Here is a 17,723-nt window from a genome sequence, read left to right on the forward strand (position 1 = left end):
ATTCTTTTTATTGTATATCTCTCTCGTTATGCAGAAGGCTGACCTAATTTTCTTTATCCACTCTGTTATTCCCTCCTTCGTTTTGTTCCTACCTGTTATAAATTCGCACAGGTATTTAAATTTGTCCACCATTTGCACAGTGCCTTCCGGTGTTTCCCAGTCTGCAGTGGTAATGTCTTTGTCTTGTTATAGGCGATCCTCAGTCCCACCTTTCTGGCTACCATACTTAAGCGGCTCCGGAAAGGCTCAAAATCATGAAAAGTTCAATTTTTACTTTTTTGCGTTTTCTGAATCTGCAGACTATTACCTTTTAATAGATATATAATTTATTTAATTCCGAAGACTACAACTATTTTTAAATTTTTTTTGAAATGTGTTCTACATGGGCGTGACCCACTGTGGCGCTGTTAAACTGCTGTCAAATGGTGTTATTATTAACGTCCGTGTTCATCAGGTACATTTTAGTGATGTGAGATAAAGTATGTGTTGTGGCTAACCTGTGATGGTTCAATATATATCGCTGGTGTGATTGTCGATTGTTTCATGTTTATTTACTCTGTCGTTATCTCGAAAATATTCGTAATTAATTCTGTTTCTTGAGTCTCTGTTTTGTTGAGGTATAATAATGAGTAAAAGTAAAGTTATTAGAAATCCTCTGAAGGCTTTTAAGAAAAGGAGAAATGTTGGAAAGCCAAAGGTATGTGTTTTTACTGTAAACAATAAAGACGATAACCAAGTGAGTGAACCTAACCTCTCAAGTACACCTGCCCATAGCAGTCAAAGTGGGAAAGAAAATACTTCACAGAAGAAGCTTGGTTCAATGAGTGAGAACTATGAATGTTTTATGGGCGAATCGGATGTGAATGAAATATTTGATATGTCGGTTCTCAAAGGAATTTTTTCAAACTGTGTAAGATGTATTCATTGTAGTGAAGTTGGTCTGGAACTCTCCATAATAAAGCACGTAGGACTTGCTAGTGAAATACAACTGAAATGTGATAAGTGTTCATACATGACCACCTTTTGGAACAGTGTTGCAGTAACTGCAACTGAAGAAAATGGTAGCAAAATCTACGAACAGAACATTAGATTTGTTTATTCCTTGCGTTCAGTTGGTAAGGGTGCTACTGCAGGTGCAATTTTCTGTGGCATCGTGAATCTTCCAAATCCCCCAACCAAGTTTACGACCTATAATAAATTAATAGGGTCTAAAGTAGAAGATGTCTGCATAGAATCTATGAAGAACGCTGTGGAAGAGGCAGTAATGGAAAATAATGGTAACGGAGATTTGACTGCAGCGATGGTACCTGGCATAAACGGGGACACACATCTCTTCATGGTGTGGTATCTGCCATCAGTATGTATACAGGGAAAGTTTTAGATGTAGCAGTAATATCAAAATATTGTAGATGTCCACAAAAATATAAAGGTACACATGAAAATAATTGCAAAGCTAACTATAGTGGCAGTAGTGGAGTAATGGAAGTGGCTGGTGTTGCCAGTATATTCCAGCGTTCTGAGGCGTGTGATAAAGTGCGATATGTTAATTACCTTGGTGACGGTGATTCTAAAAGTTTCAAACATGTTCAAGGACTGAAGCCCTATGGTGATGATGTTTTAATACAGAAATTTGAGTGTATTGGACACGTACAGAAGCGAATGGGAACAAGACTTCGGCGACTGAAAGCTTCGTACAAAAAAAAAAAACTCAGTGATGGTAAAGGGTTGGATGGGAAGGGAAGGTTAACTGACAGTGTAATTGACAAAATACAGAACTATTATGGAATGGCTATTAGGCAAAATACACAAAGTGTCGACGAAATGAAGAAGGCTGTTTGGGCTCTTTTTTTTTTCATACTTCTTCAACCGATGAAAATCCCCAACATAGCTTGTGTCCCAAAGAAGAAGACAGTTGGTGTAAATATAACAAAGGATTGCTAACTGGTGAAGTGTACACTCATAAGCATAGTCTGCCTCATGCAATAATGGAGGTGATAAAACCTATTTTCAGAGACTTAGCAGCACCTGAACTGTTGAAAAAGTGTATTCACGGAAAAACTCAAAACCCCAATGAAAGTGTAAATAGTGTTATATGGTCGAGAATCCCCAAGACTGTATTTGTTGGAATAGAAACACTTCACTTTGGTGTGTATGATGCTGTTGCGACTTTCAATGATGATAACATTGTAAGGTGCAAGGTATTTAGAAATATGGGAATGAAGATAGGTTCTAACATGGTACGAGCGATGCTTGCTTTAGACAAGGAACGCCTTCGGGCTGCAGACAGGGCTGTAAAGAGTCTAGAAATACAAGCAAGAGTAAACAGGAGGAGGAACAAGAGGAAGCTGGAGGAGGAGTTTGCAGAGGATGAAGATAATCCATCCCATGGACCTGGAATGCACTAAAAAGTTAATCCAATCTTTGTCGCTCGATTCCCAAAACTTTTATTTTCTCATACTAATTACATGTTTTCTAAGGATCTTCCAAACATATTTGTTTCAAACTTTCAGTAAATGTTACACAGTACCTTCTGCATAATTTAACACAGCCTTTTTCCAAAAAACTGTATATTTTTGAATATATGAATAAAAAATTGCAAAAAAATGTTGTGAATTTTCATTACAATTGAAAAAAATCATCTTTAATAACTGAACTAAAATTTTGTAAAATCCCTGTGTTAAGTTGTAGCCCATATTCCAATAAATAATCTGTAAAAGTTCAACTTCCTACCTTAAATACTTTGTGAGGAAAGATGTAATTAATAAGCGTTATTTTAAATTGCAAGTATAGCGCGTTCCGGAGCCCCGTAAGTTGTCGAGTTGTGTCTTTGCGTCTTCTTCCGTCTCACTTACTACTGCAATGTCATCTGCAAAGGCTAGGCAGTCCACTTGAGCCTTGTTGTCCCTTTCGTCCCTCCCTCTCCCCCCCCCCCCCCCCCCCCCTGGGTCTTTGGTATTCCCATTTCCTCGTTTACTGCTCTCCACTGCCTGGTCACTTCGTCCAGTGCTATATTGGCTATATTGAACAATAATGGTGACAATCCATCTCCCTGTTTAACACCAGTCTCGATCTCAAATTCTTCTGACAGTGCTCCTCTGCATCTCACCCTTGCTTTTGTATCTGTCAGAAATTATTTTATGAGTTCTTGTGTAGTTCCTTCAAGTCCTCTGTTCTTCAGGATACTAACAAGAGTCTGTCTGTCGATGGAGTCATATGCCTTTGTGAAGTCCACGTAGGTTATTACTGTCTTTTTTTTTAAGGCCCTATGTTCTATCAGTTGCTTCAAGATAAATATCTGTTCTATACAACCTCTTCCCTTCCTGAATCCCGCTGGGTAGTCGCCAACTGTACTTTCTACGTGTTCTTCTACTCTCTTGAGCAATAGTTTTGTCAGCACCTTGTATCCGACCTCTAGTAGCGATATTCCTCTGTAGTTGTTTGCAGCTCTCTTGTCCCCCTTCTTATGTATTGGTACTAAAATTGCATTCTCCCATCCTTCTGGCAACTTCTTCGTTCTCCAGATCTGGTGAATTATGTTGGTCATGTTGTCTATTGCTTTGTTGCCTCCCCACTTTATCATCTCGGCTGCTATAGCATCCTCTCCAGTTGTATTATTATTCTTTAGATCGCTTATGACATGTGCGACTTCATCCCTGGTTGGAGGGGGTGGGTCTCTCTCCTCTGTGTCAGTCCCCAGTTCCAGCTCTTCTTCAGGTGGTTCACAGTTCAGCAGGTCGTGAAAGTGCTCTGCAAAAATCCGACAGTTCTTCGCACTGACAGCCAGCTCCCCTTTGTTATCTCTTATAAACAGTTCTCTACCCTTGTATCCAATCAGACTCTTTGAATTTCCCGAAAAAATGTCTGCTGTTGTTTTTCCTGAAGTTGGTCTCAATCTCGTCCAGTTCCTGCTTCATCTTCTGTCTTCTGGTCCATCTTATTGTTCGGGCCACTTCCTTTCTTGACCCTAAGAAAACTTCCCATTTCTCCGGGTCCTCCTTGCTGCTCCAGTCTCTGCAGGCTTTCCTGCGAGTCTCTACCGCTTCCTCACATTCCTTGTTCCACCACCAGTGCTTCCGTTTCTTTTCTTCCTTTCCCCATAGTTCAGCCTGTTTCGCCATATTTCGCTTCATGTCGTCCCATTCATTGAATGATTCAATTCCTTCCTTCTATATCTGTATGTACGAATGTATGTTCCACCTCTCCTCCTAAGTCACAAGACCGATGTCAACGAAACTTGATAAAAATATCACTTACTGTCTAGAAAGAATGACAACCACCTACGAAACGCATGGGAGTGGAAAAGCAACGAGTATTTCAGAATGAGAGCACTTAGTGACTTGAAACAAACTTTACACAAGTTTAAACTTCTACGTAACTTTTTCTCACCGGCAAACCCCACAAAACGATAGGAGGAACAAAATTTATCGCTCACTACATTTTCGCTTTCATGCAGTAAAACTATTATATCAGGCATGACCTTTTAATTTACTACTTCTTTACTAATTATTGTATTAGTGACATATTTTGCAGACAGTATCCAAATATACCACTGAATGTATCTGAAAAATTATACCAATGTATGACACATTGCTCAGGAGATATGATTTCACAATGATAGAGCTCCGTGAAGACGAAACTGCGGGCCTAAATTCCCTGGAGATACAGGTGAAGTTCGTGTACACGTATGTAAATGAAATATATGTAATATGTGCATACATAGCAAAGCTACGGACAAAAAGCTTCTCCTAAACCCCTGCATCGATTTCAAACTTGGTACACGTGTTACCTATTATCTGGAAAGAAATACTGTGGGTGTAAGAACCAGTAACCTCTCATTGGCTCATTGGGGTGGGATTATAAAGTGGAGAGAGAAGCGGAAGGAGGTCATGGACCGAAAGAGGGGCAAGGAGAGGTGGACACACACACACTGGAGAAGAGAAGGCGCACACAGAGAGGCGGAGAAGGGGAAGGTGGGGGGGGGGGGGGATGACAGGAAGAGAAGAGGATGTGATGGGCAGAGAGCGGAGAGGAGGAGATGGACTGATAGGAGATTGCAGTACATACCCAGTTAACGCAGTATACTTAGTACATACCCACGGAACCTCGTGAATCGTCACAGTAGGGATGACGTCACGATAAATTAAGTCAGCATTCGTTAAACATGTGTTAAAGTGAAACTTCCTGGCAGATTAAAACTGTGTGCCGGACCGAGACTCAAACTCGGGACGTTTGCCTTTCGCGGGCAGGTGCTCTACCAACTGAGCTACCCAAGCACGACACACGCCCCCGTCCTCACTGCTTTACTTCTGCCAGTACCTCGTCGCCTACCTTCCAAACTTTACAGAAGCTCTCCTGTAAAGTTTGGAAGGTAGGAGACGAGGTACTGGCAGAAGTAAAGCAGTGAGGACGGGGCGTGTGTCGTGTTTGGGTAGCTCAGTTGGTAGAGCACTTGCCCGCGAAAGGCAAAGGTCCCGAGTTCGAGTCTCGGCCCGGCACACAGTTTTAATCTGCCAGCAAGTTTCAGATCCAGCGTACACTCCGTTGCAGAGTGAAAATCTCATTCAGGTGTTAAAGTGTTGACAGACTTGTACATACAGGAACTGTTCACATGAAACTCTGTTAACGGTGTGTAATTTTAGTGTTCCGAATTGTAAAGACGGGACACAATAAATAGGGTGTCTCTCCTATGGGTCGTCAGGCGTATTTACTCTGGTGTTTCAGCAGGTAATTGCACTTTCATTCTTGCAATGCGTAGCTGCACTCAGCCCAAACAAATACTGCTCATTACGTCTCTCATACGATGCCCAGTTTCGACGGTAAGCGTCGCTTTGTGTTTCTTTAAAAATAAAATGATTTTCATATCGTATTTTTACATGCTCATTTGACAGAGCGGTCCCAAATTAATCTAATTCGATATTAGTTCTATCGACAGGTATCGACAGGCATTAACAGGGACAGTAAATCACGAAGAGTAACCTTGTACTCCAGCAGATACTGAGAAGCGCTTCCGCATAACGGTAGCCGTCAGCGAGGACTAGGGCAGTGCTACCGTTGCTGACGTACTTGTTATTCTTCGCGTTTTACTCTTCCTGTTAAATAATAACGCACTACAATAATTTGGGACTGCTCTCTCGAATAATCACCTAAAGTTACTATTTAAAAATCATTTTCTTTGTAAGGGACTACAATAAGGGCGCTAGGCGTAGCATGAAATACGTGGTCTGCAGCAATTGTTTGGGCTGACTACAGTTAGTCTTCGGAAAAAAAACTGTAAATATCTGCTGAAACTCCTGAGAAAATGTGCTTGGCGACTCTCAGGAGGGACATCCTGTAACAAGAAGAATAGGATGTCATTTCGCGCGGAATTAGCCGAGCGGTCTAAGGTGCTGCAGTCATGGACCGTGCGGCTGGTCCCGGCGGAGGTTCGAGTCCTCCCTCGGGCATGGGTGTGTGTATTGGTCCTTATGATAATTTAGGTTAAGTAGTGTGTAAGCTTAGGGACTGATGACCTTAGCAGTTAAGTCCCATAAGATTTCACACACATTTGAACATTTCTGATGTCTTTTGTGTACGTTGATTTTTCTAAAATGACGTTTCAGCTACGACAGAAGAATGTATAAAATTGAAAATATAGGTTCACAAACTGCACGAATGTGACTGAAGTGCCATACAATTGCTTCTATTTCTGCTTGTTGTCTTGTGGACTAGACAGCTACATAGATGGAAGTTGGCCCTTACGAAATGTATTCTTAAACACCATCTTCCCACAATATGTTAAGAATACAACCAGCATAATACATTCATTGCATTAATAATATTCGCAGGGTCGCTTTTCCTAGTTGTTAAGTCATCACTTAGATTGAGAGCTTACTTGATTGCCATTAGTGCATTTTCTTACCAAATAATGTGTGGCGACGAGTGGCTTTTGGGACGGTATATCCCGAGTAGCTGCTGTATGACAACAATGGTCATCTGTGTATCGGGTAGGTCGAATTGGGGCAGACGTCTAGCGGCCAGCAGTGACTCCAACTGATGGTCATTATTTACGTCAATGATCCAAGTTGAGAGCAATACCCCAGCAGACATTCACGTGCCTTACATCAGGCCTCGCAGGAAGAACAGTACAGTCTCCTCGTCTGACTATTTTGATTATACGACTTATCGACAGAAATATTTGATAGCAACTTTTGCTGCTGTTGCATAACGACTTATCATCCACACTAAAAGAAAGACGCGTTTGCCGTAGGTGTTGTTTTCTTGTAGCACTCCACTCTTGAGTATGTTTATTTCTCCGATATCGCCAAGGTCTACGTCCTGAAGAATCCTAACTGTTGTCAGGTATCTTCCACAATGCCGATTTCGTCCTGACCTCTAGGTAGATTTCATATTTCATTTGAAACCATGAAAACTAAGATACCAGAAGAGTTCGACGAGAATATGTGCCCGTTTTTCGCAACTGTAGTGGAAGTGCTCGCTCCAACCTACGCCTAGATCAGAGGAAACAGAGATTATGTCAGCAGCGACGAGTAAGTATAAATTACATTTTATTACATAAAAATTGAGGCGTGGACTAAATATATTTATTAAGTGTAAACAAAACTAAAGAAGTACTATTTCAGAAATAAATACACTACGATACTATTAAGGCAAAATGTGTCTGGAATGTAAATAAATATTACATTGCAGCAATAAATGGGCGTGTGAAGTTACAAAACGAATATTTCAGAGTGTGTCTGAAAGGAAATTTACACTACATTCGTCTCAAATTTATATGATGATTGAATGAAAAACTGCTGTTGCGTAACAGAAGGCGCACCCTTATCAGCGCGAGAAATAGAATAGTATGGCGTGGCACGCTGCTAAGGTGCCATAGTAACAGTGAGGAGCTGCGTCGTCAAAATCCGCAGCGTCAAGGCCTTTGATCGCCTTCAGGCTACGATTTCTCAACGCAGCGATCACGACGCTTTGTCCAGGAAGTGAACGCATCACACTAGGGGTGTGCTAACACTATCTCAAGTGGAGAAAACCACACACATCCAGGTCAACTACTGAGGGCAGCGACGTGTTGATGGTACGGAAGGGACAGCTGTTGGCTACCGCGGGTTTTAACGGCAGATACCATGGAGCTAGTGAGTCATCCATTCACGCTAGATGACAACGAGTGGCGAGCTGCCCACAAATATTTTCTCGCTATGCGACACTCAAACTACCCCCCAGGCATGTACCACGAAATTAATTCATTTCACGTTCCCTCCTTTTCTCACCATTCCTCCTCTTCCATCATATACGATTAGCATTTCAACAAATTTCTATGTTTCTAAATTTGTGGCAACTATTTAACACGAGAGTGAACCAAAGCCGTGAGACTATGTTTGATGTAACGCTATCGTTGCGTGTACGCATTGGTTTAAGGAATTTACACCATCCAGAAGGAAAAGTCACAGCATGCTGTGAATGGGAAAGTATCGCGCAGATAGCTGATTCACTTCGTTCATCATGTTGGTTTCAGTCTGTCATATTCCAATACAATTTATATTTAGAAGAATTTTCTAAACTTTGTTACGCATGTCAAACGGGCAATACATGGGTGTTCACTTAAGAAAAATCATAATCACAGACTGAAAAGAAGTAGAAACCCATAATGAATTAATGCTTTCTTCGCTTAAGGACCCTCCTATTCAAGTGACACGGTTTATTTTTTAATTTAAGTAGGTGCTACACGCCATATTGTAAACGTTGTGTTTTTGTTTATTGCCACTTAATTCTTTAGTCTTATGCCGGCTGACAGAAACACATTGCGCGTCTCACTGGATAGAGGAAGGTTCAAAATTTAAACACAGCTGCGCTGTTGTTTGTATCGACACGGCGACTATGTCACAAGAGAAGTTATTTTGTGTGTTGAAATTTGAGGGAAGTCAATCCACGTCTGATGAAAATGTCGAGCATATCCGATATGCGATCACACGAAGCCCTCGAAGTGCCGAAGACAGGCAGCCCGGGAACTTCAACTTTCTCAAACAACCGTGTGCGGTGTTCTGAGTAGATGCCTGCATATGAAGCCATGCGGTTACTGCAGCAATTGCATTCCGGCGACCATAATGGAGGGTACGAATTTTGCACTTCAGTTCTCCAGGATATGGCACAGGACACTTTTTCCGAACAACCTGTCTCTTCGGACAAATCGACTTGCAACTATCGGGTAAAGAAACCAACATAATGTAATGGAAGAGATGGAACGAAACTGAATGCGTTTTGTGGCCTTCCTGTTCACAAAAGTTTATGGACCTTTCTATTTTGCGGGCGGAACTCTGACAGGAATGTCACACTTGGACATACTGCAAAATCGGCTGTTTCATGAACTTCACAAAGATTCCAATTATTTCATTTTTATGCTTCACGCCGCCGTAGCTCACTTTCACCTTGAGGTGCGAGGTTATCTTAACAACACCATCCCACACGGTCGGACTGAAAGAGATGGATAACAAGATCTTGTTCAATGCTTTTGGCCTGCCAGGTCATCACACCTCAAATCTTCCGGTTTTTTTTTGTTTTTTTTTTTTTTGTAGCGGAACACAAAAGACAGTCTTAGTCCCACCTATGGAAAGAGTTGACAAACTGAATTGTTGATGCTGTCGATTCAATAAACAAGGACCTGTTGATTCGTGTGTGGAATGAAATGACCACCGTTTCGCTGTTTCTGGAGCAACGCATAGTGCTCATTTTCAGTGTACGGTACAAATGACTGGGCGAACATAAAACTTGGAACCTTACTTTACCCAGTGACATACGCAATCTTTGTTAGAGATCCTGAATCACCCTATAATCTGCTTTGTAAGAGTTTTAATCTGAGCTTTGGCCATCTCCTCATTTTGCAAGGTTTATAATTTTTACTTCTGTGTTTAAAATGTTCCGAATCTGGATCTTTCCTAGATGTAGTTTTACTGACAAATTTTTATTATTGGTGTGGGCAAGTGGACCTAATGTTAAGCTTGGAAATTATATAGCAAATATATACGCGGAATACTCTGATTTGAAACCATCTATAGCGCTTCCGGTGTCGTCTTACTATCCACTGTAAACATAATCATTCAGCAAGGCAGCGCCCCACCTTGTCCGCGGCTCAAGATCAGGGCAGCAAACATCAGACACCGATCATATCATGACTTGAAATGTCTGAAATAACTGCAACTGTGCGTGCTACTTTTAATCAGACATCATCATGGCCGCAAAAAAACGCCACTGGACGCTTGAACCAACGAGAAAGGTGTCCCGAAGCCATGAATCGTGGTACACGTTGGTAAATTCAAATGGCAGAGCATGAAAACTTTGAAAAGAATATGATACGTAGCATTTCATGTAGCGAAAGGGTCCAGATCATTAAACTGATGGTGATATTTGCTTGGAATGAAATAAGGTATCGTCTGTTATCGCTTCTTCTAGACGAAAGATACTGTACTTTTATCTAGGCAATGCACTACTCAAACGATCGAAATGTGCTTCTTCAGGATGTGTGGAACACTCCAAAGACAAACCTGACACCTGACTTCAATCCTGTTTAGCACATACACACATGGGATGATATACGTGCGCGCCTTGGAGCCAGCACCAACCCGCCTCCGCGAGTTGCCGGCAGCGATTAGCGTATCATCGGTAAGGATTGTGGATGCTACAAGCCGCCGTGTCGTCATGGATGAACAGGATATGGCATTCTACAACGTTGGTATCTAATTCAGCTACTCATGAAAGTAAGTTTTCAGTCGTTGTAACTACATCGGCTACCGGTGGGAACACTGTAGAACACCGCAAAAGAACTGTCGGTGTTTGAATTTTTTTCCGTGTCGATTCAAACAAGTTCTTTCCATAAAACTGAGGTATATGGTCTTGTTAACTTCTTTGCGGTCTTAATACCCTCCACTGAGCAACGTTCACCTACATTTCGCAGCAGAACACCTGCTTCATCCGTGGAGGAGGCCCTAAATGCGCTCATTTTAGTGCGATACTCCCATCTCATCATATTCAAAATACGCCACACAGGGTAGGTGAACTCCCCGCCACAGAATGGCTCCTCTCATCGTACGATGTCTTCGTGATCCAATCCTATCCTCTATCGTTCCACACCTGCGTTCTTCGCTCGAAGCTTTTCTTAGATCTGAGGGGGCTGCGATCCGTACATTTGATGGTGGGAGTCTGTTTACATCTACGTCCTTTTCACGTCTGACGCAGTGTCCCAGTGCACGAGAGGGTATACAATAAACGTACAATTTCTGGACTTGTGTTGGCATCGGGCATCCAGTTACAGCCCAAGCTACTCTTTTTAACTGTGGTGACCACCTTTTTTACAGTGCAGATGCGCTCCACACAGGAGCAGCGTACTCGGTATCACGGACAGCGCAAAAAATGACGGCCGCAACAGTAAAGGATCGGAATCCCACGTCCAGCTCATCGGGCCAGATAATGTTGCTACTGGCGCAGAACTCGGCTTTGGTCTGGACGCAAAGCTGTAAACGTGAGTACGTGATCCAGAGTCGCGCCAAATATTTCGGTGAGCAGTTCTAGAGTCGTTCGCCTCACCACATCACACTGAATTCTCGCTACGCTTCTCTGTCACCGAAGCAGAGAGCGCAGAGCTGCAGGCTGTGACAATCGGTAAGGACAGAAGAGCGCGCGGCGCCGCTCGTCCGCAGTCAGACAGCGAGAAGGCAGGCGGGCGCTGCGTCAGCAGGGCGCGGGGCCAGACCGCACGTTAGCGCCGAGAATCCAATAGCCGTGCGCGGTGTCCGCGGAGGAATGCGCCGCTCCGTGTTACGTTAATGAATTGGCGGAGCATGGCGCGCCACATGCCGGCCGCGCTGGAATGCTAGTCGCGCGGCCCTGCAACTAGTCCCCAATATGCCTGCCGCTGCTTTGCCGCTCGTCACCTGCCTAACGAGCCAGCCCGCCCTAATGCGCTCACTGCTCTCGGCTGTCCCGATTAAGCGTACTGTACGAACGCGTACACGAAGTCACGTCGAAAACATACGGGTACCAAAGCAGCAGGGAACGGCAAATTATCCAATGAGGATTTTACTCTAGGAATAGGATTTACGTGTTTCATCTCTAGGGTGAGAAACCGTCGAAGTACTGGGCTACGGTTCGTCGAGACGAGCGGCAGGAGTTCATATGGCCAATAACCCAGACTGGTCGACAAAGAGGTTGCAAGAAGATCGATAGGCGTTGAATCAAGAGTGCCTAACAGGCGAGAGGCCAAAGACAGACTACCAATCAATGTACCGCCAACACCCTCTCGACTGCAAGTATTTAGATCACCGCCACAGACTGGAGGGGTCAGTCAGTCACAGATAGTCACCCCATCAGTCGCAGAGTCGCAGTTACTAGCTAAGTCATTATTCTAGTTGGCGTCTGTCAGTTTACATTACCAGCTACGAGAGTATAGTGTTTATAGCGGAACTTGTCCCTCACAAGCAGCGAGGCTAAAGTAGACTATTATGGAAGCACCTGTACCACAACACATGGACTAGGTTAAGATAAGTAGCTTCTTGTTCTTATGAAGAAAGAGCCCTGGTAACACATGTGTGCAGCTGTATTGTACGAAGAGGATACCGCCCACCAAGCAACATCCTCTCCCTGGCTTCCCCCGGTACAAGACTCTACAGTTTCAACGACGACACAAATGTGGCGACGACGATGATTTAGTGCAGAAGGTTTTGCTTGCCACTCTTGTGCTTTAGCTTGCAGGGGTGTAATCATTTTGCTAATCTGTTGTTGTGTTCTTGCATGTATTCCAGGAAGGGTCCACAGATTTAATCAAATTTATCAGGCTTTGCTTGCTTTTTTGCTATAACCTATTTGTGTAAACCATGGCTACCCCCCCTCCCTCCCCCCCCCCTACCCTCTCAGCCATAGCCGGCCAATGTGATGGATCTAACACTGGCTTTTCAGATTCAGAACCAACAAATTAGTGCCTTGTTGATGACGTTACTGGCTGCACAAGCTGTGTCGACCGCACAACACACGAACAAAACAGTCCAACAGGTGCTGCCGACAAGCTTACCAACATTCCGCCAATTTAATGACACAGAACAGGAATCGCTCAAATACCTGACTCAGTTCCAAGCACGCTGTCAAGTTCATCGTGCTGAAGGTACTGTAAAGCTACAACACTTTCTTTCTATTGCGGGGTCTCCCAACCGCGTCTGCCGACGAACTCAGCTGTGACGAAGTAATTGCTGCATTAACCAAGTACTATGATCAGTGGTACACAAAATCAATGGTCATGACTAGGAAGTGTAAATGTAAGTGTAGTTGTGGCAACTTAACAGTGATTTAATGATTAGAGATGCAATAACATTCAATGTGCCTCACCGATTCGGGTGCCAGACCCCAATTTGTCCGGTCGAGTTGCCCTTTGTTTGCGACAGCCCCAAGCAGCCAAAACAACGAGCGCATACAAAGCCGCGCGGAAAGTCACGTAGACAGGTGAACAGACCTGTGAATTTAGTGAAGTCTTGCCCCAGATGTTCCGCTAGCCATAAAAGACAGGACTGCCCATAACGTAACGCAACGCGTTACACTTGTGAGGAAGCAGTTTGTTTGAAACGGCACAAAAACGCCAATTTTGCCCGCTCCCATAAAAAAACAGACTCGTGCGCATGCAGTGAACGGTGTGTTCTCCAAACCTGCTACAGGTTCTGACAAAAGTACGATTAAGGTTGTGCCTCATCCTCGCTCTAGTGCTGCGCAACGACTTTCTAACAAATTATTTGTGTCATTACGCATTGCTGGCTGTCGTGCAAACTTTCAGCTAGACAAACGTGCCTCGGTAACTTGGCTTAAGGTGCCACGTACGAAACGTTAGGCTCACCACCCCTTTCTAAATCTGGCAAGCACCTCACTGAATGCAACGGACAGGAAATAGCTCAGACAGTGTAGTTTTCCTGCGAATTACAAATTTCACATTAGGGCAGTGAATTTTACTGTGATGAAATCAAGAGGCAGTGAGAACATTTTCCGTTTAGAAGCTTTTGATTTCTTTGGCCTTAGCATCCACGACAATGTATTGTCAGTCTCTACATTTTCACCAGAGGACAGTGTCGTTAGCTTGCTTAAGGAATTTCCTGATCTATTTTCAGAAGGAATGGGAACCATTTTCATGAGGAATGGGAACAGCAAGTAACTTCTTAGTGCATGTTATATTGAAAAACAATACACAGCCTAAATTGTTTTAGAGACAAAGTAGCCAGTGAATTTAAAGAGTTGCAAGGTCACGGTGTAATTCCTCCCATTCAAGCTAGTCAATGGGCAAGTTATCTCGTTTTATTGTCTAATCCTTCTGGTCGCATCCGAATTTGTGCAGACTTCAAGTCTACAATGAACCCACAGACAGCAGTTGACACTTATCCGTTACCTCGCCGTGAGGAACTCATGGACAGGCTTGCTGCAGGACGTTACTATTTCTAAGATAGATTTGTGTGATGCCTACTTGCAAAATCCATTGGATGAAAAATCACAGAAAGTATTTTTTGTAAATACACACTTAGGACTGTTCAGGTATTTCCGTTTTCCCTTCGGCTGTGCTTCCGCATCCGCCATTTTCCAACTTTACTTGGAACAGCTGACTGCAAAAGTGCTGTTTTGTTCAAACTACTTTGACAATATTGTCTCAGGTCGTACACCAGAGGAACACACTGCCAATCTGCGCACTCTTTTTCGAATGTCGTCAGAAGCAGGACTCAAGTGTCGGATTGAAAAGCGTGACTTTTTTCAAACTGAACTGCAGTACTTAGATCATGTGATAAACAGTAAGGGTGTGCACCCCTCCAATCTCATTTGCTTGGAATCCACAGCCTGCCTGCCTGTTCCTCGCAATGTGTCTGAACTGCAGTCAGTACTAGGCAAGATGACATACTACATTCGGTTAATACCGAATGCGGCTCAGATCGTGGTTCCGTCGCATCGCTTGCATTGCAAAAATGTACCTTCTGTGTGGATGAAAAACTGTTAAGATGCGTTTCAGGAACTCAAAAATGCTTTGCTTAGTGACAGATGCTTACTGCATCTTGGCCCTCCCAAACCAGTAGATTTGCAAGTCGATGCGTCTTCCTACGGAATCGGCGCTGTGCTTTCGCACAAAATTGGTGCACAACATAGACCTATTGCTTTTGCCTCAGTGCAATTATAGAAAAATAAGACTTCGCTATGGGGTATGCTGTGACCAAGTTCCATAACTATTTGTGTGGTCGCAAGTTTGCGCGAAAATTGCAACGGTAGGCTTTGTTGCTTTCACAGTATCAGTATGAAATTGTGTACGGACCTACGGCAAAGCATGGCAATGCAGACGCCCTATCTCGCCTTCCGATTGGCCCAGACTCTGATTTTGATGCATCTGCCGCATCTTGTTGCCAAATCGATGCGCAGGACCCTTGAATTGCTGGAATCTTTACTTTGCATTACCGAAACATTGCACAAGCCACGGAAGCAGACCCAGACCTCAAGATTTTGTTGCATTACATTCGCACTTCTTGGTCTCGTTCATTGAACAGTATCCAGCACTCAGTTGTGCGCTGATATTTTGCACGTCCGCATAATCTTTCAGTTCAACAGGCTGTAATTCTAGTCCAAAATGAAACTGAACAATCGCGTGTGCTTATACCCAAAGTATTGCGAAAGGATGTGTTGCGACTGCTCAACCGAGGGCATTGGGGAATTGTTCGCATTAAACAGTTGGCCCGACGGCACAGTACTCGGCAGGGAATGGACTCCCACATTAAACAGATGACGTCACACGGTCGCGCATGCGTGAAGAACTACTCTGCTCCGCCACAGACATTCTCAGTTTGGCCTAAGACTTAATTGCCATGGCAGCGAGTGCACACTGACATTGCAGGACCACTTTGGAACACTCGTTGGCTCATAGCGATAGATTCTTTTAGCAAGTTCCCAGTTGCGGTGCCTATAGCTTTTACCACATCACGTAGCACCATTCAAGGTTTGTCCTCCGTATTTTCCATCTAAGATTTGCCAGACGTACTTGTGTCGGACAATGGACCACAGCTCACTTCACGTGATTTTGAACAGTTTTGTGACCGAAATGGGATTCGTCATCTAACAAGTACTCTGCTTCACCCGTAGTCCAACGGAGAAGCAGTACTCTTCGTACGCACTTTCAAGCAACAGATGGCCAAGGTTCGCGCCGTCCACACATGAGAACGGGCGCTGCAACTCTTTCTCGCCTCCTATGGCTCCCACATATCACCGGCGAAACTTTTGCATTGCCGCAGTCATCGGACGCTGCTACACTTGCTACACCCACCCCAACATCTGGCGCCGCCAATGGTCCGCAAGTATCACTTTGCACCGGGCGCTCTTGTTCTTTTCAGGGTTTATGGTAACCGTGGGCACTGGGAAGCAGGCATGATCCAGGAACGCACTGGCTCTTCTGTGTGTTTGATTGGAAATCCAGACGGTTTGCAACGCCGCCACCACAACCAGCTTCGCGGGTTTCATTTGCCCTGTGATTCTGTTTTTTCTCTTCCCCCAGATTCACGGCCTCGCGAGACCGTGCGGCCTTCGCAGCTGCCCGCTGGTGCTACCAGGTCACCCCAGGGGGAGCTGATGCGCCCTGCCCCCGCCGTTCCCGTTCGCCAACCCGATGGACTTCGCCAACCCGATGGACCTGGACACGCCGTCGCCATCGCAGTCATCACCCCAGGACACGTCACTCAAGCCAGATGGCGGGTTTCGGTCGGGAGTACGTGTCCTCCACAGCTACGGCTACAGGCTCATCTCTATGTCCGGCGTAGTGCCTCCCTCCCCGTTGTCTTTCGCATCCTCACTACACGACAACAGTGCGGCATGTACGGGAGTGCGGGTGGGGGGTGGGGTAGGGGCTAAGAATGTGCTGGAGTAAGCTGTCGCCAGCACAACGGTCGACAAAGAGGTTGCAAGGAGTTCAATAATAGGCGCTTAATCAGGCGCGCCCATCGAGAGAGGCCAAAGACAGACTCGTAAGCAATGCACCGAAACGCCATCTCGACCGCCGATATTTAGATCGCCGCCTCGGACCGGAGCGCCCAGCCAGTCACAGTCATCCAGTCAGCCGCAGTCGGAGTCGCAGTTACAAGCTCAGTCGCCATTCTAGCTGGCGCCTGTCAGTATACATTATTTGCTACGAGAGTACAGTATTTATAGCGGGCCTTGTCCTTTGCCAGTGGTGAGGCTAACATGGACTATTACGGAAGAGCTCGTACCACAACACATGGACTAGGTTAAGGTAAGTTGTTTCCTGTTCTTATGAAGAAAGAATCCTGTTAACAAGTGTGCAGTTGTGTTGTAGGAAGAGGATATCGGCCACCAAACAACATCCTCTCCCTGGCTTCCCCTGATGCAAGATTCCACTGTGGCAACGACGACACAAAATAAACAATCGAGTTAAGTCTGTGTCTGCCCTCACAGAGCGCCGAGAGCACATTGTAGCGTCTTTCAGGACCTAAGAGGTTGAATAGACAACTTATCGATTTTCAAACCAGTAACAAATAGCACGTTCGCCAATAACACCACCTTCCTATGGCATACGAGAAAAACTACTGCTAACATAAGACGGGACAGAAGCTGAACAATTAAGCCTAGCGTGGTAACGCCTGCGAAGACTATGTCAGTTTACTTCAAGCTATTGCAGGAAAGTCCAGAAGCACTGAGGTCCTGTGAGTAAGCATTCAATTGTGTAC

General features: G+C 44.5%; 1 protein-coding gene and 1 non-coding gene across 2 annotated transcripts in view; one reads left to right on the forward strand and one right to left on the reverse strand.

Moving 5' to 3' along the window:
- The window catches only part of LOC124795334 (heterogeneous nuclear ribonucleoprotein C-like), a 449,230-nt gene that overhangs the window by 121,230 nt on the left and 310,277 nt on the right, over positions 1-17,723 (reverse strand). The gene's annotated exons all lie outside the window — the stretch shown is intronic.
- Positions 5,423-5,497, forward strand: Trnas-cga. The gene has a single exon. It is a non-coding gene; the product is annotated as a tRNA-Ser (tRNA).

Source organism: Schistocerca piceifrons, chromosome 4 (assembly GCF_021461385.2).
Source record: "Schistocerca piceifrons isolate TAMUIC-IGC-003096 chromosome 4, iqSchPice1.1, whole genome shotgun sequence".
NCBI classification, from domain to species: domain Eukaryota; kingdom Metazoa; phylum Arthropoda; class Insecta; order Orthoptera; family Acrididae; genus Schistocerca; species Schistocerca piceifrons.